The sequence below is a fragment of the Xenopus laevis genome, chromosome 7S (genome assembly GCF_017654675.1).
Source record: "Xenopus laevis strain J_2021 chromosome 7S, Xenopus_laevis_v10.1, whole genome shotgun sequence".
NCBI lineage: Eukaryota > Metazoa > Chordata > Amphibia > Anura > Pipidae > Xenopus > Xenopus laevis.
Genome location: NC_054384.1, coordinates 40,420,308 through 40,442,090, shown reverse-complemented (window position 1 = coordinate 40,442,090; position 21,783 = coordinate 40,420,308). Strand labels below are relative to the sequence as shown.

At 36.7% G+C, this 21,783-nt stretch overlaps 1 protein-coding gene across 1 annotated transcript in view; it reads right to left on the bottom strand.

Moving 5' to 3' along the window:
- sh2d4b.S (SH2 domain containing 4B S homeolog) overlaps window positions 1-21,783 on the bottom strand; it is a 119,868-nt gene that overhangs the window by 76,800 nt on the left and 21,285 nt on the right. The gene's annotated exons all lie outside the window — the stretch shown is intronic.

Below are 21,783 nucleotides of genomic sequence, written 5' to 3'. Positions count from 1 at the left end.
TTGCATTCTATCGCCAGGTGACTTTTCGCTCTGGTGAATGGTCGATACTCGAACTGCAAATTCACTAAAATGCAGATTTTACAGAGTTGCCTTCGACCCCCTCAGACCAGGCAAAGAAGGGATTGCAGCATGTGCCAGGTCCCTCTGAAGATTTTTTTGGGCAGACAAGCACTTTGTAATTACAAAGTGCTTGCCTGCCCATAAAAATCTTCAGAGGGACCTGTAATTACACCACACCACTGTTTAGAATTTGTTATCCAGAATGTTGGGACCAGGGTTTTTCAGATTCCATTCTAAAATCATTTAAACATAAAACAAACCCAAAAGGAATGTTTTGCCTTCAATATGGATGCAGTTTAGTTAAGATCAAGTACAAGGTATTATTCTATTATTATATAGAAACACCAATACCATTTAAATAAATAGGCTGCTGTGCAGCAATCTGGGCTGCCATTAGTGCAAAAACAAATATTTTAACTTTATGTTGTTATTGTTTTTTTAATAAAGCCTAAATCTAGCTAACATTTACCTGGTCATCATTTATAATTATTCTAAAAGTAATCCAATATTTAAAAATAGGTCAAATTTACAGGTCTTATATATGTACTGTATACTTGTTTTAAATGGTTTATTTTTTTTCTAGCAAGTATTTTATTATAAATTCCAATGTAACTGTAACTACTGTTTGTAACTATGACTGACCAGAGAATTTGGTATGACAGTTATACCAGGTATAAATGATTTGTGTAAAAGTTTATATTCCATTTCATGATTTATTCCATATACAGTAGTCTTCTGTTTGAGTATTTTTTATCAGAGGGTGACAGGTCACATTTACACTGTCATTGTACTGACAACCAGAAACGACTCATGGGACAAACTCAGCAACTAAGTGAAAATTACATTCACTTTTAAAACACTTCCTTGCAACTGCAACACAAGTAGTACTTGCCTTTGTTCTTGAAGTTAAGGTATTATTGCTTGTATTAATGTGTATGAAAGTAAATTGTTCTATTGACTTACTTCTAAAAACCATTCTGAAAAAACCTGCCTTTTACTGTATAATATTTTAAATATATATATATAATATTTAGGAAATTGTACATAATACTGTTTATATACATTGATTTTCTCACATATATTCTACGTACAAGGAGAACATTTATGGTGTAGATATCATTCCTTTATATTTTAATATCACCTCTGAATGTGACCATACTTGAAGTCGACACCAGAGCTATATGCAAAACTGCCTCTCTGCTTTTATTATTTTTGAGATGAATTCAGAAACCAGAGTTCATTTCAGAAAACACTGATTGTATCAGTACTGATTGCCTTGTATGAAGCATACTAAATATCATACCTTGAGGGTTTGTCATGGAGCTTTCTATAAGAAAATATAAGAATGACAGATATTTCATTTGACTGCCAATAATGTCTAGGAAAATATAGAGTCATGCATAGTGACCGAAAACCCACATAAAATGACCATCAGGGGGCCACAACAGGTCACATGGGCCACTATTCTAGTATTTGCAGTATAGACTAAGTGGGAGAAGACTGGCAACAAGACAGGTTGGATGCTTACATAGAAAACAGTTTAATAATCCAAGATAGAAAAACAAAACTGAGCAGTTTGTAAGCACAGACAAGGAAAAGGCAGCAGGCTCACTGGCTTGATAACAAAGTCCAATGGTATAAGCAGGTGATAGGATTTGTGAGGCTCAAGTCACAGGTCCAGGTAACCCAACAGCGTGACCAGGAGGTATGAAGACCTCTAGAAACTGGCAAAGTAGGAAACCAGTACAGGGTTTATATAAAGACTTTCTGCTGGGAGTTCATTAAAGACTGGCTGTACCTGCCCATTGATGCAGAACAGCTGAGTGTAATTGACAGCACAAGGATACACCTTAGTACAGGAAGCCTATAGCTATAAGCAGCCAAAATACAGTAGAGATATAGGTAACCCAGCAGAGGGCAAAATGTGGGACCATTCTTTACAGATTGATGTTGTATTATTTGAGAAAATGCAATTTCATAAAAAAGTATTAAAATTACAAATTAATTGTATGCAATATAATATATATAGTTGAATAGTATTTAGCATCTGATGTTTGCAAATAATTTAAGGACATTTCTCCTAAATGCATGTTCCTGGTCTGAACTAATTTCAAACTCATGGCATGACAAATAAGTGCAATCAGTGCAGGCCCTTCTTTTTACATGTTGATTATCACCCCAATGCACTTGCCAATTTCCCTCACTGAGATTCTTTACATATACTCCTTATGAGATTCTTTACCTATCCTCCTTAAGCACTTACTATGGGAATCCACAGTGAAATAGTAGAGGTATGGGACCCTTTATCCAAAATGCTCAGAACCTGGGGGGTTTCACATAAGGGATCCATCCTAATGAAAAGAGAGAAGGAAAGAAAAGAACCTTGTTTTGTAACTGGGTCAATTACTACACCTCTATAATTCGAACACTTCCCTCAAAATAATAATTTAGTTTTAATTCGTTGTATAGTTTAGAAAACTACAAACTACAAGCTAACAGACTAAAAGATAGAGGATATTCCAATAAACAACTTAAAAATGCTTACCATAGGGCTCTATGTACAGAGAGACAATCTCTATTAACCAAGAAGGATGGAAGATCATAAGGCGACAACGCCATACGGTTTATAAGTACCTATAGTATTGATAGTAAAGAAATTCGGAGCATCCTTAACAAGCATTGGAATGTTCTTCTAATGGATGAAACATTAAATTCCATACTACCTAATCAGGTACAGGTCTGTTACAGAAGAGGCCCCAATCTAAAAGATTTAATGTGCCACAGTCATTTCGGCAGTAAAAAAATCCCAGAAAGAATCAAAGGCTCCTATCCATGTGGAGAGTGCAATATGTGCAACCAAATGGTGAGAAAGGAAGCATTCCAAGATAGATTTGGAAAAAATAGACAAATACGAAACTATATAAATTGCAAAACAAGAGATGTAATCTATTGTATTGAGTGCCCTTGCAATCTACAATATATTGAAATGACCACCCAGATGTTAAAAGAAAGGATGCAGAAACATTGCAGCACTATTAAAGGGGTTGTTCACCTTCCAAACACTTTTTTCAATTTAGTTGTTTTTAGATTGTTCCCTAGAAATAATGACTTTTTTCCAATTACTTTCCATAATAAATATTTTACGTTTTTTCCAAAATCTAAGTTTAAAGTTGAATGTTTGTGTCTCTGGTGTTGGAGTCTGGCAGCTCAGTAATTCAGGTGCAGACTCTAAACTGTTACAATTTTGCAACATTTAGTTGATACATTTTTTAGCAGCATCTCTGGAGTATCAGTAACTATTGTATCAATTCTAACAGCTGTCTGTAATGAAACACAGAGATTCTGCTCAGCAGGGATAAAGATAAGAAATGTATCAACTAAATGTATCCATTTAGAACAGTTTACAGGATCGGCGACCCCCCCCTCCCAGAGCTGCTTCAGAAGGAGAGAAATGACACTTTACACTTCAATATTAGAAAAACCGTGACACATAGAAAATAGAAAGTCATTTGAAAAAGTCGTTATTTCTGGTGATCTATCTGATAACAACTAGTTGTTTGAAGGTGAACAACCCCTTTAAGAATGCAGAAAATGATAAAAAAACAGAAAAAAATCTTATCCACTGTGGCACAACATTTCAGGGCCAAACATCAATCAGACCCAAAAAAATTATCTTTTTGGGCGATAGAAAAAGTGACACTGGGAATTAGAGGTGGAAATTTAGAACAAGAACTTCTCAAAAGAGAAACTTTTTGGATTTTCAATCTCAATACAGTTGCACCCCGAGGTATTTATGAAAACAATTTATTTACAGCATTTATTTGAACAACATTAAATTACACAAGGGTAGCGATAACGTGACAGTATCATCATAACATAGGGCTGAAGGTATTATTATCAGTATAGAAACCGCCTTATCCAATCCCCTAAATATCATCACATAAGCTCCAGTAATGTATAGGTTAACTCGCAGAGAAGCCCCTTACATCCTTGGAGGCGGGATTGGGAATTAGATATGCGCCCATCATTGAAACTTGCGTAGGTACACGTCTGTTATAGTTAGACGTGTAATCTCGCGAGAAGATGACGTCAACGCAAAGGATATGTGGAAGTGTATGCGGCTATAAAGAACCGCGAAAAAAAGCTTTAAATCACCGGATGGTGGGGCGGGATTGAAACCATTGGAAAACCTTTTTAATAACATTCTCAGACTCTTTTTACTTATCTATTTTCTATTCTAAGGACTGTGGGTTTTGCGGTTTTGTAGGTTAAGCTAGCCTCTTCCAAACACATAGGAAGGTACAATTGAGACCGCAGCCCTACAGGTCCTGTCGTTCTACATCTTTGTGGTGTTCCTAGGGACTTAGAAAAAACTATTAGTTATACTCTTGGGAGCAACTCCACCCTCTATACAATTTTCACTTTTCCTCAACTTTTAATCAAGAGGTTGATAACCAGGGTGTTTTTTTAATTGTGACCATAGTAATTAACTTTTAGATCTTAATTAATTTATGCACAAGCCACTAAATGAATTGGTGAATTAATTGACTGCACATGGCACTTTATTAATTAGAGCACATCAGAATTATCCAAAATCAAATCGATTGCACAGGTCACTTTATATTGTATATTTTAATGAATTGCAATAGTAAACCTCTTATTGGTTTAATTGATTAGAACGTTGAGAGCGAATTTAATTAATTTATGAATGAATTGGAATCCTTATAAAATAACGGCACCTTAAATTAAAGTGATTGAATAGGGAGTAATTAACTCCGAATTTTAATTCTAGTGGTTATCGATTTTGTGGGTTAAACCGGAATAAAATAACAAACGATACCAATTGATAAGTTTTTCTCTATTAGAAATATTTATTGTAAGGTCTTTGAAGGTGAATGTTGCACATGGCTTGTTATAACCAGTAGAGAGGAGTTAAATTTACCAAACTACAATAATAAGCAACATTGTAATTTGCTAACCTGGTCAGCTTATTTTAAAGACTGCAAACATAGTTTCAATTCGGACTACTGCAATAAGATAAGGGTATCCTTTTCTAAATTATACAACTAATTGAAACTAAATTATTATTTTGAGGGAAGTGTTCGAATTATAGAGGTGTAGTAATTGACACAGTTACAAAACAAGGTTCTTTTCTTTCCTTCTCTCTTTTCATTATAATTGACTTATACCTTGTGTTGCTGTAGAGTCTGAGCCTTTATTTACTCATTGTAAGAGTTAACCTTTTCCTTCTAATAAAATAAGGGATCCATCCATGATTTTGATCTACATACCTTAAATCTACTAAAAATAATTTAAACATTAAAATCAATACAATTCTTTTCATCTCATTATAATAAATTATAGGTTAGTTGGAATCAAGCACATGGTACTGATTTATTAAAAAATGTAACTTTAAATTTTATAAAATAAAGTCTATGGGAATTGAGCTTCCAGGCTTACTCATTCATGCAGGAGTAAGCAAACCCTGCAAAATGGATACTAACGCCATTAGTTCCTTTCTCAGCTACTGCATAGCATTCACCTTATCAAAATGATGGTATTCGTAGTTTAGCACATTTCTGAACTAATAGGCTAGATTCAAAACAATGAGAAAATGTTATTTTTATGGTTTATAGCTTTATAACTAATGGGTGAGATTACATTTTAAGTAGAAGAAAGCTTTTCTCCTAATTCAGTTCCAGTTTATTTGGGTGGGGGGAATCTGGAATTGAATAAGGAAATAAGTATTTTTCTCCTTAAAAGTCCAACCAGAAAAAAACAGACTTTAATAAATAATCCCCTCAATGTGATAAAAGTGAATCAAAGGGGTTGTTCAACTTTGTGTTAACTGTTAGTATGACGTACAAAGAGAGATAAATTCTGGGAAAATTTGCAATCGGTTTTCATTTTTTATTATTTGTGGTATTTTAGTTAGTTAGTTTTGTATTCAGCAGCTCTCCAGTTTGCAATTTCAGGAATCTGGTTGCTACGGTCCAAATTATCCAACAATACATTGATTTGAATAAGAGATTGGAATGTGAATAGGAGAGTACCTGAATAGAAAGAGGAGTAATAAAGCAATAACAATAAATGTGTAGCTTTACAAAACATTTGTTTTTAGATGGGTCAGTGACCCCCATTTAAAAGCTGTAAACAGTTAAAAAGAAAAAGGCAAATTATGCAAAAACTATACAAAAATATATAATGAAAACCAATTAAAACATTGCTTAGAATTGGCCACTCTTTAACATGCGAAAAGTTAAGTTAAAGGAAAACTATACCCCCAAAATGAATACTTAAGCAACAGATAGTTTATATCAAATTGAATGACATATTAAAGAATCTTACCAAACTGGAATATATATTTACATCAATATTGCCCTTTTACATCTCTTGCCTTGAACCACCATTTCGTGACTCTATCTGTGCTGCCTCAGAGATCACCTGACCAGAAATACTAACTGTAACAGGAAGAAGTGAGGAAGCAAAAGGTAGAACTCTGTCTGTTAATTGGCTCATGTGACCTTACATGTGGTTTGTATGTGTGCACAGTGAATCTTACAATCTCAGGGGGCGGCCCTTATTTTTTAAAATGGCAATTTTCTATTTATGATTACCCAATGGCACATACTACTAAAAAAGTATATTATGATAATGGTTCATTTACATGAATCAGGGTTTTACACATGCGTCAGTATCTTTTAATAGAGACCTACATTGTTTGGGGGGTATAGTTTTCCTTTAAAGGTGAACCACACCTTTAAGTGTTTTTCATTGAATTGCACCTGGCTCTATTGAAAAACGGGGAACTGGATTAGGAGATAAGCTTTTCACATCAGTCTAAATCTAGCTTGATGTATACTGTAAAACAATCTTTCAGGGGAATGTGATTTAAGTAGTTAAAAATTCTTTTTGCTCAAAAAGATTGGACCACCTTCAATTATGCATTAAAAGTCTGGTATTTGCAATTAAAATATGCAGTGTACTAACTAACAAGGAATATTACATTATGTTTGTCTATGTGCATTTTTTTCCAAGTATTTTGTCTATAGGGTCCTGCAGTCAATTCCATGACCACAGTGCTGCCTGCATTCATCAGCACTGTATTCATGAGAGGTTGGAAGAGAAAGGCACATGGATGCCCCCTCTAACTTTATTCACATTATTCAGGCATGGACAGAAATGGTGACACATGCAGACCACAATGATGCCTGCATGCACTAGCACTGCACTCTGCACCTCACCTCAGAGAATGTAGCCAGACCATCGGCAGAAGTGTAACTGCATGAGCACTACAGGGCTTGAGCCTATACTCCTTAATGCTCTTGTACTTCTTCCTGGTGTCATATTAAATGACCCCTTATGTATTGCTTAAGGAGAAAATTTTACATGGAATGGTGACAAAACATACTTATCATGGGAAACTCATTCCATAGGTTAAGAACCATCCAACCAACCAAAAGTTGGTTTCTTGTAATGTAAACACGTGTACATACCAAGACCCATCAATGCAAAAATCAGCTGAAGGCAAACATTTTATTCTAAGATTTATTACATTCTTGAAGGTTTCAATATGTTTCCATTAGTACAGGTACAGGTATGCATGCCCAGGGAAAGCAAAAATCCAATTGCTCAAGGAATTAATTTATGAATGAGACAACTGACAATTAATGTTTGCTGCTATTTATCCATTAAAAAACTGACATCAGCAGACATATGTTTTCCCATTTTGATGCATGATTATTACCCTTAGGAAATAGTAAACTTTGTTTAATCAAGCTACGATATTGGTATATTCGAAGAATTATATTTGAGCTTGCCAAGTTGCAAGATAAGCAATGTTAACTAAATTAAAAAGTGAACTTTCAGAAACAAACTTTTGTGTGCTACCCGTTTGATTTTATCTAATTTTGCTTTGGATACTTAAAACCTACTGGAGAAATAAAACTCAAAGTGGTGACCACCACAAATAACTATGTATTACGATTTCAACCTATCCCAGTATTATATAGGTTACTACACATTAGATCTCATGTTGGTCCTCAATATGCTACATAACCTAAATCAGTGCATAATCTAATTCACTTGGGTTCTTAACTGACCGAAGAACAACTACTAGAGTGTATCCCTTTTCACATACACCTCAGGGCATCATACAGCTATTACTGAAAAAAATGTGTGCTGCAACTCAAAAATAAGCACCTGCTTTGAGGCCACTGGGAGCAACATCCAAGGGTTGGTAAGCAATATGTTTCTACTGGTAAGTGATTCACTATACTGCAGCTTTGGGCTTTATTTCGGTAGTATATGCAGCATACAGCAACTCGGAATTTATGGATATATGGAGATATATATATATATATATATATATATATATATATATATATATATATATATATATATATATATATATATATATATATGTGAAAAACCTAAATTGAATACTTTGTTGTGTTTGTTTTAGGGTTCTTGGACTTGTCTCTCACATTCTTCTCAACAAGTGAAATGAATAATTTGGGTGCACTAAAAAGTGCATAATAAGAGACAGGCAACTGATTTTGACTCTTTTCTTCCTTTGAATATGGAACTTCAACCTGGAGAAAAACAAAGTTTTATGCTTTGCCAAAAGACTCTTGGTGGTGTTGTGGTATTTATTGAGGTTTTCGATAGTGCCTTATGATTGGGTGAGGTGTTTTCTCTTCGTAATGCCACTACCTTGTAAAATATTAAATTCTAATAAGATGTTATTTCTGCTGTAGAAACAGATTTTGGTTACAGCTTTGTTCAAGCACTCTACTTAAAAGTTGGTATAGTAACTGTGTGGACATTATTGGGTAGACCTGCACTAACCTTTTGACACAGATCCAAAGGGTTCTGGTCCTCCTGTTGGAAACCAAGGCAATGCAAGATGTATGTAGAATTAGAGGAACTAGATTGCATAGTGAGGAACAAGACTAGACTTAGACAAAATGATAACAAATCATGGAAGGCCCATGATGCCTATGAACTAAGAAGAACTGTATTTTTTCCATTGTGAGGCAATAGACATGACTTATGAGTGACTGAACCAGAACAAAGGAGTAAGCCACTTGCTGTTTTTGCCAGGAAGATCTTATAACAAGGAAGTTTCCATCTGCTCCTGACAACTCTAATTGTTGAAACCTCCTGTCCATGAAGAATACATAGACAGGTCAAATTTTTGAACTGTTGTGAAGCGAGGGTTTCTGAACATTTAGACTGGGGCCCAAGTTTTGGATTCTTCCACATGGACTAATCTTTAACCAAGTCTGAAAGTCCAATATATAAGTGGGATATTTGGGGATTTTTGTGTTTGCCGTGTACCAACTCATGGAATTCAGCTACTTAGCTGCTAAATGCTTGCCTTGACACAGGGTTAGCAAGATTACCCGAACTGTTGTGTCACAGTAAAGGAAATCAAATATATGGGCCAATTTATCCAAATTGCTTAAAATGGCAGTTGTTCTGCTCTAGATAAAGAAATGATAATCCCCACTTTAACTCAATTATTTTGAAAACCAGCCCTATGGCTTTGAAACTGCAGATGACATTGATTCAGGAAGCTACCTACAATTATGATCACTGTAAAAATTTTGAGGAAAAGGAATGTGAACAGGATTTGTACTGAAAGCAGGAGGCTGAACAGATTAATTCAGCAATTACTCTTGAAGAATTTAAAAAAATCCGTTTAACATTCATGTTAAATTTGGATAACCTGAACTTTTCTTAGCAACTGGCCACGAACTGTTAAAGCTATGCAGGAGGACCACAGAGTCTTGAAGCGTACTTATGCAGACAGATGAGTAAATAGCCTAAAGCCTGTCAAATCAAGATAATCCAGTTGATATGCCAGAAACATACTAGTTCAGAACAGAAGAAAGCACAAACTGGAGCCGAACAGAAATCAGAAGCAGTGTCAAGAACGAGGCCAGACTCAGAATGGAAATAAAGAAGTGATATTTGCTTAACGACGTGAGGTGTATTTTCTAAGAATTCACAATCACACAGTAAAGCAGGAAGCAGGAAATAGGCTAGCAGTGTTCACTTCCTGTCTGAATAATTTGTTAAGCATTAAAAATAGCTGTGTGCTATTTCAGAACTTTCAGGATAATGAGTAATAGCTAAATTAAATATGACTATAATATGAAGGCAATATCAGATAATTATTTAAATGGGTTAATATGTTGTGACAGAATTCCTTTACAGTTTTTTTTACCTTTAAGTAACATATACATAGAATTACTAAAGTTGCACATTATGGTTGTGCCGTACTTTAATATTTACAGTAAAAAACTTTCCTGAGATTTTTAGTTTATGCTTTATGGAAAAAGTTAGGGGAAAAGAAAGCAAATTCATTTCAATAATATGCTGTATATAAAATTAAATGAAAACAGTATAGATCTCCAGTTTACTGTACTCATATTTGTTGAAAGTGCAATGTGCAAAAATTAAAGAATATAAAATTCTAAGGAAACACCAAGGGGCACATTTACTAAGCTTGACTACGACTCGAACGATTTGAACTAAAAATCGTTTGACCATTCGATAGTCGAAGTACTGTCTCTTTAATATAAACTTTGACTACATACTTCGCCACTTTAAACCTACTGAGCTACAATGTTAGCCTATGGGGACCTTCCCCATAAGTTTTCTAAGCTATTTCTGATCTGAGAAAAATCGTTCGATCGATCGATTAAAATCCTTCTAATCATTCGATCTTTACTTCGATCGATCAAAGTATTTGCGGTAAGTCCTTCGACTTCGATATTTGAAGGATTTTACTTGGAGGGACAAATATCGAGGGTTAATTAACCCTCGATATTCGACCCTTAGTAAATGTGCCCCCTAATATACATCAAAGTGATAGAGAACATGTCAGTATCCCTATCACTCTCTTCCGTATCGTCTCTACTTTGACCTACATTATGGACAAAAGTCTCAATAAGATGTGGACAAATATAAACAATACAGATGTCTTATTAGTGCCAACAAGTTATGTTGTCCTGTACCATAATTTAGTATTACAGGTACAGGTATAGGATCCGTTATCTGGAAACCCGATATCCAGAAAGCTCCGAATTACGGAATGGCATTCTCCCATAAACTCCATTATAGTCAAATAATTCACATTTTTAAAAATGATTTCCTTTGTCTTTGTATTAATGAAACAGTACCTTGTACTTGAGCCCAACTAGGATATAATTAATCCTTATTGTACGCACAGCAATCCTATTGAATTTATTTAATGTTTAAAAACTAAACACATTATTCTCTTTCCATTTCCATTTCCTAAGTTTTAGGGCAGTGATAATGCATCTTAGTTCCTGTAAAGGTCAAGGAAATCTTCCACTTTCTGGCATTTATACCAGAAAGTGGAGGATTTCCACTTTCCGTTATATTTTCTGGTAGATCTTAAATATCCATTTAGTCCATACTAGGTCACAATTTCCCACCTTTAGATTTAAACCCTGCTTTTGACTTTTTCTGTAGAATTTCTGTATACTAAAGGGCTGATTCACTAACTTCGAGTGAAGGATTCGAAGTAAAAAAACTTCGAATTTCGAAAGTTTTTTTGGGCTACTTCGACCATCGAATGGGCTACTTCGACCTTCGACTACGACTTCGAATCGAAGGATTCGAACTAAAAATCGGTCGACTATTCGACCATTCGATAGTCGAAGTACTGTCTCTTTAAAAAAAACTTCGACCCCCTACTTCGGCAGCTAAAAGCTACCGAAGTCAATGTTAGCCTATGGGGAAGGTCCCCATAGGCTTTCCTAAGTTTTTTTGATCGAAGGATATTCCTTCGATCGTTGGATTAAAATCCTTCGAATCGTTCGATTCGAAGGATTTAATCGTTCGATCGAAGGAATAATCCTTTGATCGTACGATCGCAGGATTTGCGCTAAATCCTTTGACTTCGATATTTGAAGTCGAAGGATTTTAATTCCTAGTCGAATATCGAGGGTTAATTAACCCTCGATATTCGACCCATAGTGAATCAGCCCCCATGTGCATTATGAAATTGTTACACACTTCCTCTACACTCAAAAGTTAGAAGATAAACTGGTGAGCACAGCAGCCATAAACGTGAAAGTAAAATATAGCAGAAACATACAAGTAGAATTCGAGCAGAACTGCATGACAGGATTCACCATAGAACGTGACAAAAAAATCACTATCATTTCAAGCTGGACAGATGTTACCTTTTAAACAAGGATAACAGTTGTTTTTATAATACATGCAGCTTTTATTTTCCTTTAACATTGACATGCCAAAAATCCCAGCGATTACCATTTAGATATGTTATTTTAGTCACTAAATGCATTTTCTTCATTTGATTACTGGTTAGGTTCTTTGGAATTCACAAAGAAATAAAGTACACAAAAGGTCTCCTAATATTAAACTGACCTTTACCAAGGTGGTTGGCCTTCAGCAATCACAGGACATTGATTAGTAAAGCTTGAATGTATGGATATGCATATTTATGTCAAAGTTAAGCTAAAATGCTGCAGCACCACCTACCAGCAAAATGTGTTTACAACTAAATATCTGGATCATGAGTTTAATATGGTGTAGCCTGATTCATCAACACCTACCACACTGGGAAAGGAACAAAAACATCTGAGTGGATAGTCGTAAATAGAACTATAGCTATTGGTGATAAACAGAAATAAAGATGGTGTTGAAACCTGAATTTGAAACAAGCTTAGAAGAAGAATGCAAATTACAGAGCTTGGCAGAAAGGGATCAATGACAAGATACTGTAAATCATTATTTAATATAATTTATTCATGTCAGTGTAACGCTTTCTTGGCCTATTCTGCCAATTAGGAGTTAATGGTGACCAGCTAGGTAGTGAGCATGGGTTTACATTGCGAATCTTCACCCAGGGCAGAGCCTTCCCCAAATGGAAGCTTCCCCTTTAAACTGTAGTTGAACTACAACTCACAGGCATTTAAGTGTAAAATAGAATAATGGACACCAGGAGGTTCTTTAAAAAGGTAAAACAGGAGCACAGATTTATTATGCCAGAGGCAAATGACCACAGGTTTACTTACAATATACTGAGGACACAGCAGGTGGAATCACTTTGGACAGTACAAGGTTCACAGTCAAACAGGTGCGACTCCCAAAGGATATTGCAGATAGGTGTACATCAATTCCCAGTTTAACCGACGTTGCACAGTGAGGGGATCGGGATCGATCAGGTAGGGTACAGGTAGTCCTTTGCTCACCTAGATGCCTATCAACTGAGTTCCCTGCTCTAAAGGCAAACAGGCCTTGTGGGAAGCTACTTCCTCCTACAATCCTCGTTGGAGCGACAACTGCTCTTTCTGCTACACCTCTCTGTCTTTCTCTCCTAGAGAGACTATAACAAGTTCTTACTATATTAGCTGGTCCTCGTTCACGGGGTTACCTGGTCCCCGACTTAGCACCAAAGGTGTCAGGTCCCTCTGGGGTAAATGCTTACTGGGGCCTATGGTGATCCCAGGCTCAATGGGGATTCACCTAGCAGCAGCACCAGGAGCCAAAGAGGAAGAGGACACTCCCTGCACAACACTATATAGCAGTGTGGCAGGGGAGTGTCATTACACTCTTTGTCCAATAGGTGTGGGTGTTACACTTTACCAGTTACAAGGGCTTGGCCCAATAAAAAGGGAAAAGAGAACTACATACAAAAGGTAAGGGATTAACTCTATAGGGATAGGATATCCTATTGGTCCCTACATCAGAAAAACACAACTGGCTATCAAGTTCTATCACGTAAATTATCCTGGGGGGGAGGCTGCATTAAGGCAAAAACATGGCAAATTGCATCTTTACATACCGAAATGACAGCAAGATGAAAGCCAAGGCCCTTTTAAAGGGAATTAAGGCAATCACATTACCTGGCATTTAACAGCCTTGCTGTGGTGAAGCATTTGCATTTATTCAGGTTATTATTATTATTATTATTAACACTTCTAACATTATGTTTTTTTACATCAAGAGTAACACATTCATACACAAAGCAACCAAATGAAAGGTTCAGTTCTGTCCCACTGCAAAAACAAAAAGAAATTGGATAATTTTCATTATTATTAATGCGATATATAAAAGGTCAACGGTATGTTAGTAAGTGACATTCACTTTTGTGAGGGATCAGTCATGAAGCAAAAGATAATTTGGCAACACGCAGGGAAGCAGTGATGGATTTTTGTGGCCTGAAGGTAGAGATTTTTCATGTCAGCTTTTCTCATTTAAGAACGTTTAGTTATAAATAATGTGACTGCTTTTTGTATTTGATAAAAGGATCATGCAGTTTAATATAAATGTAGCGTCTATAAACATATGAAAAAAATGTGATTGCTGGTTGGCACCTTGGCACTAGGTTGTTGACTGTATGAATGAACTTTTGAGCATACCATTCCCTATAGTTACAAACCCCACCTGGCCTTCAATTACAATAACAACCATCCTGCCTTTCTCTGGCCCATGTGGCTGGAAGAACATGCTCTGCTCCTAATGCTATCCCTAGTGCGTCTAGGGCAGGGGTCAGCAACCTTTACTATCAAAAGAGCCATTTTGCCCCCTCTTCCACTAGAGAAAAATAGTCTGGAGCTGCAAAACATAACACAGCTTATAAACTTTTAAAAGTTTTAACCTTTTTTTAATTTTAACTGTCACAACAACAGAATACAACAAACAGAAGTGCAGTGTGTATGTGTAGGCCTACTTTAAATAAATGAAACACTTAGGGGCTGATTCACTATGGGTCAAATATCGAGGGTTAATTAACCCTCGATATTCGACTAGGAATTGAAGTCCTTCAACTTCGAATATCGATGTCGAAGGATTTAGCGCAAATCTTGCGATCGTACAATCGAAGGAGTATTCCTTCGATCGAACGATTAAATCCTTCGAATCGAACGATTCGAAGGATTTAAATCCAACGATCCCCATAGGCTAACATTGACTTCGGTAGGTTTTAGCTGCCGAACTAGGGGGTCGAAGTTTTTTTTAAAGAGACAGTACTTCGACTATCGAATGGTCGAATAGTCGAACGATTTTTTCTTTGAATCCTTCGATTCGAAGTCGTAGTCGTAGTCAAAGGTCGAAGTAGCCCATTCGATGGTCGAAGTAGCCCAAAAAATACTTCGAAGTTTTTTTACTTCGAATCCTTCACTCGAATTTAGTGAATCAGCCCCCTAATAGCCTTATTAAATGCTAGTGTTGTCATCTGCTTAATTTAGGGTTGTCACCTTTTCCGGAAAAAAATACCGGCCTTCCTTTGTATTTAAATTTTTCCCTATTAATAACATCAACCATAATTTTTACTGACCAGACCGGTAAAATACCAGCCAGATGGCAACACTAGTTTAATGTGACTTCTATTTCTGAAGCTCCATGCTGATCTTCCCTCTTCTCTCGTCTTGAGTGTGTGACCTCGGTAAGGACCATGATGATTCATTTTGCTGTGGCTCGGTCTTGCCTGTGACTCCTGGGATGTCTTTACAGCCCTTGCAACAGAACTCAAGAAGCCGCCAGCAGGTGAGAGGGCTATATAGACAACGTGACAAAGCTGCAAGACCGAGCCGCAGCAAGCAGGATGAAGAGCCACATAAGGCTCCGAGCCACAGGTTGCCTACCCCTGATCTAGACACAAATCATACATTTTGGAGCCATTACAAATTTAATTATCTTTATTTATTGGGCAGTTTTAGTGGCTCTGTGTCATTATAAAATATTTTTATTTTGTTATTCCACCATGTGGGTTTTGGTTTTTTGTTGATCTGGTTATTTGATAATACTTTATGGGTTTATTGGCTCATTATCTTTAGATAATATAATTATCTTGCTCATCTTTATATAATTATGATATACTTTTGAATTTTAATTTGCATGACATGGACATAAATTGCATCTTATCACGTTCAACATAATCTGTTCAATTGTAAATCTTTTATGCTTTGAAAAACCCAATAAAAATTATGAAAACAAATTGGCACCTAAGAAACTATCACAAAATATAAAATGAGTTTCATCCCAATGAAAAGAAAAAATATTAATGAATTAAATTAATCAGTTATATACCATTTCTTAAATAATCAAGTTACTCTTGAGTATTCATATTTAGGAAGAGTTACCCATCTGGGTAACTTATAGAAACTGCAAGTAAATTAATGAACTCATTTTCTGCTATTGATTGTTATAGCTGCATGGAGTGTAAAAAAAATAGAGCCTGCCACCTAAAATCTGGCAAACTACTTATTTTTGTCAAAAACCTGTTTTTTAAATGCCATTCACTAGGAAGCTAGAGCAATAGATGAGAAAAAGTGAGTTTAGCAACTCACCCACTGTTGTTGTTCTTATAAGTATCTACCGATGAGCAAAAAAGTCGCCATAAGTACAAACACCATTGACTTTAATGCATTTTCTTGCACAGCTCTTGTGGAATATGTACTGCAGTGATGGAAGAGTCACTCCAATGATGTTGCCAGCTGCTCTGGCACTACTGTACCAGACGGAGATGCAGCTCGTCAGGACGCTCTCTATGGTGCCCCTGTAAAACACTGTGAGGGTGAAGGCTGGCCCATTTCAGTCATCTCAGGAAGAGAAGATGATTCTGAGCCTTTTGGTGATGGTGTTGGTGGTCCGGGGTGTGTTAATCAGAGATGTGGACTCCCAGGAATTTGGTGTTCTTACTGTCTCTACTGTGGAGCCGTTGATGTTGAGTGGTGTGTGAGCAGGCAAAACTCCACCATTTCTGTGAGCTCTGTAGCAGGCTAGCTTGGCTAGCTGGATAGCCGAGTCAGCGATGTCCGCGATTAGCAATGTTTCCGTGCCAATAAAGATACAACAGTCCTTTATTTCTCTCTGGCTTGAATGCTGGAGCCACAGATGATCATCTTGTTGTCCAAAAAGCGAAGGTTCGAGAGCAGGATTGACGGTAGCACCGGTCAGACCCGGTTAGCCTTTAGCCTGGTGCTAACACTCGCACACTTTCCTCGCTTTTGTTTACAAGCACAGTGCTTGCACCTCGGCCAGCAGCTCCCTCTCGTCATCCCGGTCTTTGTTCTGAGCTCCGGTGCTGTTAGCAGGCCCAGACTCTGTACCATCTCCATCTGCAGATTTGGCGTAGAAGTTGTGTGTTTCTTTCAAGCAGAGTGTGTCTGTCATAGGTGGTAGGCATTGTGACAAATAGTAACACAAAAACAAACAGGACAAACGTACGGAAAACACAGTTTTTCCACTGTATTCACTGTAGCACAGTTAGCCGCTGCCAGGGATCTTGCCAGCCGGCTGGGATATTTTTTGTTTGTCCTGGTAGAGCAGCTCTAGCGCCGCAGTTCCGGTCAGGCCGCGGTCCCAGGTACCTCTACTACTCGAGTACCCGGCTTCCGTCAAGGAGATAGGCCAGGTTTTGTTCTTTGGCTCTGTGTATGCTAGAGAGCCAGTTTTTCCTCCTTTAGGCAGTGGATGTCCCTTTTAGGTTGCTGGTGTGGGAGATGTTGACAGAAGGCGACTTGATAAGCACGGATGGGCAGGCCTGGATTTACATACCGGGTGCCCCAAGGCCCGATGTGGTTTGTTGCCCCCATCCCCTCCCTTTTATTTGTTCAAATTTTCATGATCGGGACTGGAGCAATGGGGATTGGCGCATAGGATATTTAAAAAACAATCCTATCACCTGCTCATCCCCAGTGTTTCTGAACAAATGTCGGTGTGGTTGGGCAGCATGCCGCCCCCTAAAGTCCTGACACCTTAGGCCCTGGCCTTGGTGGCCTCTCCACAAATCCGAGCCTGCGGACTGGGTGCAGATTGTAACAGAGCCCTAGGAGCCCTTGTAGATGTGTCTTGCCTGGGGGGTGGAGCCATGTACATAGCTGCACAAGTAAAAAATTGTTGCTGGTAAAAACACCCATTGACTTCAATGCATTTTACGAAATTTTGGATTTTTCTGCAGTTTCGCAACGGGACAGCTTCGCTCATCACTTTTGGAGAAGGAACTACAGAGTATAGAAGATCTCAGGAATACAAAGATTATTCTAAATACGACCACGGACATGAACATGAAAAACCTTATAAAATCAAGGAGGTGATGTTACTTTCATCTCAAAAGAGGTCTCTTTTATTTGTTTCCTTTAGCAGTTTGTATGTATACAGTATTTGTGTTTAATCAATGTTAAAGTTCATAACAAAGCTGAATCCTGTAGCAGTTAATCGCTAAATCAGCAAAGTAACTGGCAGGCTCATTTATCACACTTTACTCCATTATGGCATTGCTGACAATTTCCATTTGCAGTCTGTATGGAATTAATGTACATGGTAATAGCCCCATTCCAGATTTCATTAGGATAACGTCTCCTCATCATGTCTTACAGGTGCACTGATCCCATGAGCTATGACTTTAATACAAATGCTGGAAGTGCATTATGTGCCGGCCAAGACTTTGTTTCATACACATACACATATATTAGTGTAAAGTATTTTATCATGAACCGAGGAGCACTGCTTTTCTACTTCTCAATAATATGCTCTTATTTGCACAAGATGCCTAAATACCTAGGAAAACTTTATAAAAAAAATTCAGTGGTTCAAATATATACAGTTATGGGACCTGTTATCCAGAATGCTCAGGACCTGCAGTTTTCCGGATAATGGATCTTTCCTTAATTTGGGTCTTCATGCCTTAAGTCTACTAGAAATTCAATTGAACATTAAATAAACCCAATAGACAGGAAATCATTTGTAAAAAATTGGATTATTTGGATAAAATGGAGTCTATGGGAGACAGCCATTCCGTAATTCGGAGCTTCCTGGATATCGGGTTTCCGGATAAGGGATCCTGTACCTGTATTATTAACACATATACACCACGAAAGGTGGGGAATGCAACTTCACTAATGTAGATAACTGGAAGTTTTCTGTTTAGATTTCTCTTTCTACATATTAAGGAAAGATGTGTAACAAGACAGTTTTCACTTGTCTGCTTTTTCTCTGTAATAATACATTAGAGCTCATTGCAAGTGCAAAGTGTTAGGGGCAAACATTTATGCAAATAGTCAAGTTTGCAATATTTTGCAATAATACATTATTTTTTCTCATAATAACAGCTTAATGTGTGCTTCCACAAAAAGTGGAACCAGTACCAGTAAGTTGTGCCCTCATAGGGGTTCTGTGTAGAATGGAGCTGAGGGATACAGTAGAGTAACTGAATATTGACCTGTGAGCAGTGCCAGGCCAAGTCGGGCAGATGCCCTAGGCAACACAACTGACTATGTCACCCCCATCGTTTGTGCATGCACAGAAGAGAGGAAGCATGAGTGTGCATGCGCGGAAGCGTGCAGAATCACCATTCAGAAGGAACTACAGCCACACATGGGTCCGAACTAGGGCAAAGCATCAAAAGAGGTACGTGCCTGGCGCCCCTCTGCCTTTGCACCCTTTGCAATTGCCTCTTCTGCCTACCCCTAGTTCCGGCCCTGCCTATGAATTTTACCTACAACTGTGTGGAAACTCATATTTGACTCTTTATACTTTCAACAAATAAACCATCTGTAGATCAACCATTCATCTTTTGATAAGAAAAAAAGATATTTGAATGGCAACTCTAACAGACAAGGATTTAGATAATGTAGAAAGATGTTTTAATACCTACCCAGACTTTAAAATAATCAGATTAAATATATTTCTCTGACTGCAAATGTTACACCTTTTACTTTGCCCTCCATTTCATAAATTACCACTTGTGGCTTGTAAATGTAACTTTTGCTGTAATATGACAGTAAAAAATATTTCATTTGGGCAAGTTCTCCAAGAACCTCATCACTTATAGGGGTTATTTACCAAAAGTCAACTCTTATTTAAAACATCACTTTATTTAAAAACATTTTACCAAACTGGCAAACGAGAATGCCATTAATTTACCATTAATTATTTTAGATTCTAGACCTTTTTCTTTTAATTTTCACTCTGAAAAATCTTTTTTTGAGTTGTCACTGAAAATCTCATATTAATCGGATTATTGAACGAAAATCAGCATAAACAGCCTAAAACTATCAAGAAACCTGAAGATAAAAAACATGTTCAAACTGTTAAAGTGACCATCTGCCACTGATTTCAACAGGTTTTAGCTGGAGTATTTTTTCAGATTTTTAGAATTTCTAAAAATTTGAGGGTTTTTTCGGCCCTCTAAACATTTGAATTTTTTGCACTTTAAAACTCGACAAGAAAAATTTGAGGCTTGCTAAATGAACCCCTAAGGGGGTTATTTAATAAAACTTATCTTTTATCTCACTGTGTTTTTTTAAAACTCCCAAACCCGAATCCCTTTAATTTACCAATAATTTTTCTTGAAAAAAATCAGTGTGAAAAAACATTGCCGCAAAATCGTACATCAATTCCAATCTTTTTGATTTTTTTGAATTGTCACCCAAAAAACTCAAATTTATCCGATTATCAGACGAAAACCAGCGAAAACAGCCCAAAACTATTGAGAAACCTGAAGGTCGAAAACATGTTCCAATTGTTAATGGGATCTGCCATTGACTTCTACATGATTTGATAGGTTTTAGCATTTTCAGATTTTTAGCAGCTTTGGAGCATAATAATTTTCAAAAAAAAAATTCTATAAATTAGATATTTTTTTCTCTTTAAAACTTGATCAGAAAAAATTGAAATTCCATAAATAGGCCCCTAAGTGTCTGGCATGCTGCATTGTTTAAAATAGTTTGATTTAGGGAATAGATCTAGATCAGTTTTCCTAATTTCCATTCAACTGAATGAATTCACACAAACAGAGAGCATGTCCTCTCTGACAGATCTGATTGATTTCCCAATGAGTTCCTAAGGTTTCTCTGTCTGCACTCCTATTGAGATGATTGAGATTTTTATATCTATTTTTAAAACAACATGCTATCAAAGTGGACCAGCCACCCAAAAACAATCAGTCAAGTAAAATGAACTTTAATTACCAATTACCCAATGTTCATCCCCATGCACTGGCTACACAATTAAACAGTGAAGAGAACAGGGGAATGTGTAAAGACATCTAGGAAATGCTGAATGGAAAGTGAAACTAATTGTTTGCCCAGCCTCTATGCCTAAGGCATAGAGGAGGGGCAGACAATATTTGATTGACAGCTGAGATTTTTAAATGAGCTTACAACAGCTATGAATGCTTTAATAATAAAAATAGAAATTGGATTTAATTTTTAATTGGAAAAGGACTTTTATTATACAGATGTGTGTGTCTGGGTGACAGGTCCACTTTAAATGCAATATAACACCTTAGCAACTGTGGTTATTTGTACATGCTGTACTAGAAGCTTGACATTATTTGGTGTATGCTTTTATATATGTCTTCCTATTTTTTCCTTTACTGTAATGTCTTAAATATCTCCAAGCAATTGTAAAACTGTAACGTTTTTATTTATATACAACTCTTTGTAAATTATAGATATTGTAAAAATAATCAAGGGTATCACCTCCAATCACAAGAGAGCAGTCTTTGAGAAAGATTTCACTCTGATGCAGGTTACAAGATCTATTATCAAGAATTGTTTGGGGCCTGGGGGTTTCTGCACCTTTCTTTAATGCGAAGTTGCTATCCAACAAATTAGTTTTGTTTGGTTTCAAAGTTTTTTGACAATGGGTTTCCAGATAATGGATCCAGTACGTGTAATTCATAAACCGTAGATTGATAGAAGCAGCAGGTAA